Raw genomic sequence first — 6345 nt, forward strand, 5'->3', positions numbered from 1 at the left:
GGGGCCCAGGCCATCAGTTGCCAGGAGACAGAGTGCCAGGCATTTAGGTGCACTGGCCCTTTGCTCTGTAGCAATCACACCCCCTTATCCCACCACCTAAATACTTAAGAACTGCCTAGGGGACACTGAGGCACCAACACAGTATTCAGAGCAAACATTAAGAACAGTCCCAGTTCGTCACAACATGTACAGCTGCATTAGTGAAATTTGGGATGGTTAATATTAAAGATGGGTGAGATTTGGTGGAACAAGTGGTTCTGGAAACCCCTCAGATGGTTCTTAGCCTCATGCTGTTAGCTGGAGTCCCTGGATCGTTTCTTGCTCCTGCTAGCTGAGGGCATGTTTTTACCAACGGTGACTTCATTAAAAAACGGACTGTCCAGATTCTCAGCTGAGCTCAGTTCTGGAGAGGGGTCACTGCAAGGGAGACAGTTCCAGGGCTGGGCTGGTCCTGTGCTAACCTTGGAGTAGATTAAAGCAGCCTAGGGGCTGCTCTGAACTACACTGTCTGACTATAGCACCCAGGAAGCCCCAGCCAGTCTAGAGCAAACACCCCATTCACTCTCCACCCCGCCATGCTGGGGACTGCAGGGGATTCACCCATGAGGACAGCCTTCGACCCCTCAATGTGCAAGAGTGACACACAGGCTGCAGAGCCAGCTCGAGGCTCAGCCCCACATCTCCTACGGAGCCAAAGGGACCAGTGGCTTGGCCAAGGGAGGGATCTGTATGGATGGTAAAAATTTCCTCACTGGAATTCCCCCTCCCCATTTCGGTTCCTTTTCTCCAAGGCAGAAGGATGCTCCAGAGCCGTTCCAGCTTGGAGATGAAACACTCGGGCCCCAGGGCATAGGGCTGTGTGATCTGTGGGGCGAGGCGTGGGGAACGGCTGCTTGAGTCACATGAGAATTGTCTGCTGGCAAATCGCCTGAGGACTTGCCTGGCATCCAGCGTGTCCTGGCCCAGCCAGCTTTCCTGGAACATATGGGCTGGGGAGGCCCCCAGCAGGGGGCTCTGGCAGAAACCAACATGCTGAACAGCCCAAGGAGCAGAACAGCACGAGCCAGGCTGCCTGGGTTCTGTGCCCCACAGGACACGGCTGCTCTGCTGTGCGGGATGAGGGCATGGGGCCACGGGGCATTTTGCTACACGCTGAGGGATGTTCATTTTCCTTGCAAGGCGTTGACCACTAGTGTCAGTCAGTCGTAGCGCCACTGGAGTCAGTGGGCCAGATCCCAGCTGGTGGAAATCAGCCCTAGCTCCACTGGAGTCAGTGGGCCAGATCCCAGCAGGTGGAAATCAGCCCTAGCTCCACTGGAGTCAATGGACCAGATCCCAGCAGGTGGAAATCAGCCCTAGCTCCACCGGAGTCAATGGGCCAGATCCCAGCTGGTGGAAATCAGCCCTAGCTCCACCGGAGTCAATGGGCCATATCCCAGCAAGTGGAAATCAGCCCTAGCTCCATTACAGTCAATGGGCCAGATCCCAGCAGGTGGAAATCAGCCCTAGCTCCACCGGAGTCAATGGGCCAGATCCCAGCTGGTGGAAATCAGCCCTAGCTGCACCGGAGTCAATGGGCCAGATCCCAGCAGGTGGAAATCAGCCCTAGCTCCACCGGAGTCAATGGGCCAGATCCCAGCAAGTGGAAATCAGCCCTAGCTCCATTACAGTCAATGGGCCAGATCCCAAAGGGTGGAAATCAGCCCTAGCTCCACTGGAGTCAATGGGGGCAGATCCCAGCGGGTGTAAATCAGCCCTAGCTCCATTACAGTCAATGGAGCCCGATCCCAGCAGCTGTGCATTGCCGTAGCTGCATTGGAGTTGGTCGATGGATGCTGAGGCTCTGGCCCAGGGGGTTTTGTGGCCCGGAGGGCAGCGTAGGAGCGCTGGGCACTGCCTTTCTGCACACGTACTGCCATGAGCCATCTCCCCAGACAACCCCGTCCATCCCTCTCTCTACCAGTATCCCCGTCCTTCCCCGGCCCCGCCAACCTCCCCAGCCATCTCCACACTGTGACCCAGCAGGGAGCGGGGTGGAGGGACTGGGGAACATCATCTAGTTTTACTGGGCCTGGCTGTGTGGGGGATGGTAGAGCAGGGGGCAACTTTAGGTGAGGGACGGTACCTGAGCCTGTAACCTGAGCGAGGGAGGGGGCAGGTGACACCGTTGCCTGGGAAACTGGACAAAGGAGGAGGAGGAGAAGGAGGGGGAGAACCTGCGGGGTGGGGGGTTGGTTTCAGTTTGGAGCTGGCTGGGAAGAGGCAGGAACCCCAAGTCTGGGGTCTAAGATCCTTGCCCCCAGAGGAACCTGGCTGAGGGGTCCTGGCTGTACCTACAAACCCTGCTTGGGACTGTGCTCCTGTCGTCTGTGTTACTGGCTGGCTGAGAGTCCCAGTGCATCGCAGGAAGCGGGGGGGGGCCCGGGCCCTGGCTCCCCCACACTCCGTGGCAGACGCCTGCCCCAGGAGCTGGCCCGAAGAGAGCAGTGCAGGAGGAAAGAGCTGTTCTGGGCTCTCCGGGGAAGGCATCTCCTGGCCGGGGAGCTCCGGGGCTCTGAGAAGGGCTGCAGGGTGGGGATTGTGGGTCTGGTGGGAGAGGTCAGGCAGGGAGCTACGGGCTGGCGGTCGGCTGGGTGGGAGGGCGGCAGGACAGGGAGCGGGGACCAGGTGTGTGAATCTGTGGCAGGAGGCTGCAGGGAAGTGCAAGGAGGGGCTGGTGGCTTTGGACACATTCAGTCAAGGATGTGACTCCATGGCCACAGTACACCTGCACAGAGACCCCTGCACCCTCCTGGCCATATCTGGGGCAGAGCCTGCTAATGGGGCCCCATCAGCGCCGCCCTGCTCCATGAAGGGACATGCCGCTCCCCTGGCCCCGGCCCTGGCCCTGGCCCCGGCCCCGGCCCTGCAGCAGCCAGGCCTGCATGCCGGGAGCGCATCCACTCACCCCCAGAGCCAGGCAAGCCCCGTGTTACAGACGGGAAGGGCGGGCACTGAGGCAGGGGATGTGACTCACCCGAATAGCCCGAAGCAGGTGCAGGAATTGTGCTGGGGCCTGGTCCCCGAGCCCCGTGCTTGGACCAGCCCACACTAGCCAGCTGTTGGCAGTCGCTCATCAGAAGTGTGGAAAGTCCTGTGGTGATAACAGCTTCTCTTGCCTGGGGCTGCCTCTGTGCTCCAGTGCTGGCAACTGACGGGCACACCTGGCCACCGCCACACCTCTGACAAGGCAAAACTCGCCTTGCACAGGGATCCAGCCCGGGGCCTGAGAGCCACGGACGGAATGGGAGAGGGCGGTTAGGGGTACCCAGGTGCAGCCGGGCGGTTAGGGGCACCTCAGCCTTTTGCTGAGCCCTGCACAGGGGTGCATGCCCCCCGAAGGCACTGGGCCAATCCCCTGGGTTACTCTGCAAGACGCTGGGCTGTGGGGCAGTGCAAACGCCACATCTTTTCTGTTTGCAAACCTTGTGCAAACCCTTCCTGAGTTCCCTCGACCAGAGTCATTCTCCTTACGTGTCCCCAGGGGCACCGGAGACGCTGAGATGAGAGAGCCCGACCTGCCCAGATTCTCATTTCACAATCCCAGCCCCGGAAAGCCCCTGACACGAGGTTGCACTGAGATTCCTGCAAGCAGCAGCTGGTGGCAGGAACAGCCTGAGCAAGCCAGACATTGACCCACTTGGAAGGCAGCTGAAATGTTCTAATCCCCTATTTATTCTGGCTAATGTACAAGAGGCCTGGATTAAACAAGGAAGAGGAAACATTGGCTCCTGACTCTGTCCTCACAGCCTGTGGCTTGCTATTACTTGGCCAGGATACAGGCGTGGGGGGCTGGGTGGCAAAGGCAGGCTGGGGGTGGGAGGCCAGGGCAGGGCTCAGGCCAGGGGTCTGGCATAAGCCATCCCCAGGTGGCTGAACCCCAGTCAACTCAGGGCAGGGGACCATGGGCTGCAGACCCCTGTGCTTCCAGGTTACTGATTTGACTCTTGATCCAGCTCAGCTGTTGCCATCTATTGGCTGCTGAGCAGCCCAAGGGGAAATAGCTGCTGGGTCTCGCTCTGCTTGTCCGCCCAGCAGAACCCACTGGCCCCGATGACTGGCCCTCATAGGTTGTCTCTTCCTGGAGCCGTGGCAGATACAGCTCAGACTTCGCAGTGCCCGTTCCATGGGCAGCCAACGTGCTGCTCGCTGCTTCATGGAGCTCACGCTGTCAAACAGACCCAGCTCTTCCATTCAGCCCCCTGGGAACTCCTCTGCCAGCGGGCATGGCAGAGAGCTCAGCACTGTCTGCCCAGCCTTCGGGGCCCAAGGCGCACCAGGCTGGGTTTGATTCTCTGCAGGCATGAGGCTCCTGCCCCAGCTGTGCCCCCCGTGGGACACTGGTTGAGCTAGACTGTGGTGGGCTTCCTGGCTTTCTTCTGGGACTCCCTCCTGGACAGGTCAGCCCTGCCCCGAAAGCTGAGCCTAGCTGGGCTTGTGAAAGGGGCCGGGCTCCTTTCGGATGGGGACTGCCTGCCCGGGAGAGGGAGAGCTGGAAGCACCGCAGAGCCAGGGAGTCTGGGGCCGGGCACACTACAGAGACCGAGGGTCCCTGCTGCTCTGCTGACCTCTCTGGCCAGTGTGGGCCTGGTGAGGATGGGCTGCAAAGGGACTCAGGACAGTGAGTTGGGGAATCGCAGGGCTCCGTTCCCCTCGCGGGCCCAAGCAGAGCCCAGGGAGCGCTCTGGGGGCCTTTTCCTGAGCAGCGAGAGGAACGCAGATGTTCCACCCCTTTGTGCCCAGCACAGGCAATGAGGGGAGAGCCAGCCAGACTGCTGATCTGGCATCTCCCAGGCTAGCAGCTCCAGCCTGTGCTGTCTGTGACGGACCCCTGGGAACGGCAGAGACTTCACCTTGCAACGGAGGGCAAAGAATGGAAGTGGTGGCTTGGGGCCCCTTGTGCCAGCTGGGAAGGTGCTGACAGCAGAAGTTAATGTTCGCGCATTTTATCTTTGCTCCCTGGACTCAATCAGGGTTAGTGGCGAGGCCAAGTTTCCTTCTGATAAAGAGGATTTGCAAGGTGATAACAAGGGGCCGGGCAACAATTAGAGTTAAGCCCGTAAAGCCAACACATCCTACTTTTATGGCTTCTCCACCCACTGGTCCCACTAGACTTTGCTGCTTGTTTGTCAGCTCCGGGGACTGGAATGCCCCCAGGTTCCGCCAATCAAACAGGGTTCAGAAGATTTGCAGAGCAAGCGTTGTTCAAGCAACAGGCCCAGACTTTGTGAAGGAAGAGAAATGAAACCCTTCAGGAAAGTGATCTAGAGGAGAGGCTGAACCCTGCTGGCAGCACGAGACACCAGGCAAGGGCCCGAGGCCTGGCTGCATCCCAAGAGAACCAGTTTATCAGCAATTTGCTCAGTGCAAGGCTGTGCGGTTTGTTCGCTAACCAAGAGTTGTGTCACCGAGAGAGGATCTGTGGAGGACCAGGCAACATGTGTTTTGGGGGGGGAGGCAGAAATAATTGAATAAAGTGGGGCCATCCCAACGATGGAAATGGGACCATGTGACTGAGGTGACCAGCTGCAATGCGTGAACAGCAACTACACCTCTGAGCAGTTTAGCAACAAGCCACAGGCTCCAGTAGGATTATTTGTGGCTGGTGTTGCACTAGCACCCGAAGCCCTGGGCAGGGTCAAGACCCCACCGTGCTAGTAGCTGCGCAGACTCAGAGCAAAGACAGGCCCTGCCCCAAAGAACTTGCCTGCTAGGCAGACGAGGAAGTGTTCAGCAAGTCCCTTGGAACAGCAGGCCCGTCAGTGTTTGCAAGAGACTTCGCAACAGGCAAAAGCTCAATAGGTGGAATTAATGGTTTGCAACGAATAGGTCGAGCCACTCAGAGGTTGAGAAAAGGCGGGTCCAAAGTCGAGTGAGTGTATCTACTGTTATCATTGGTTCTGTGTATTACGGTAGCACTAAGAGGCCCCAGCTGAGATCAGGGCCTGTTGTCCTGGGGGTTACATGCACACATGTAGGAAGAGACAATCCCAGCTCAGAAGACCTCACAATCTAGGGATTTTACAGGTGGAGAACAAAGAGGCTAAGTGACTTCCCCGAGGTCCCCCATGGCGTCAGTAGCAGAGTCAGGAACTGAACCCAGCCTGTCCAATGCCATCCTTCCTCTCCGTCCCTAGCTTGGCTAAATGACAGTAAAAGTGGTGGTGACGGGGACATGAAAACCATTGAAGGTTGGGGGAGGGTGTGACAAACTGGGACTGTTCTTAATGTTTGCTCTGAATACTGTGTTGGTGCCTCAGTGTCCCCTGTGCAGTTCTTAATATCTAGGTGGTGGGATAAGGGGGT

Source organism: Chelonoidis abingdonii, chromosome 6, assembly GCF_003597395.2.
Source record: "Chelonoidis abingdonii isolate Lonesome George chromosome 6, CheloAbing_2.0, whole genome shotgun sequence".
Lineage (NCBI taxonomy): Eukaryota > Metazoa > Chordata > Testudines > Testudinidae > Chelonoidis > Chelonoidis abingdonii.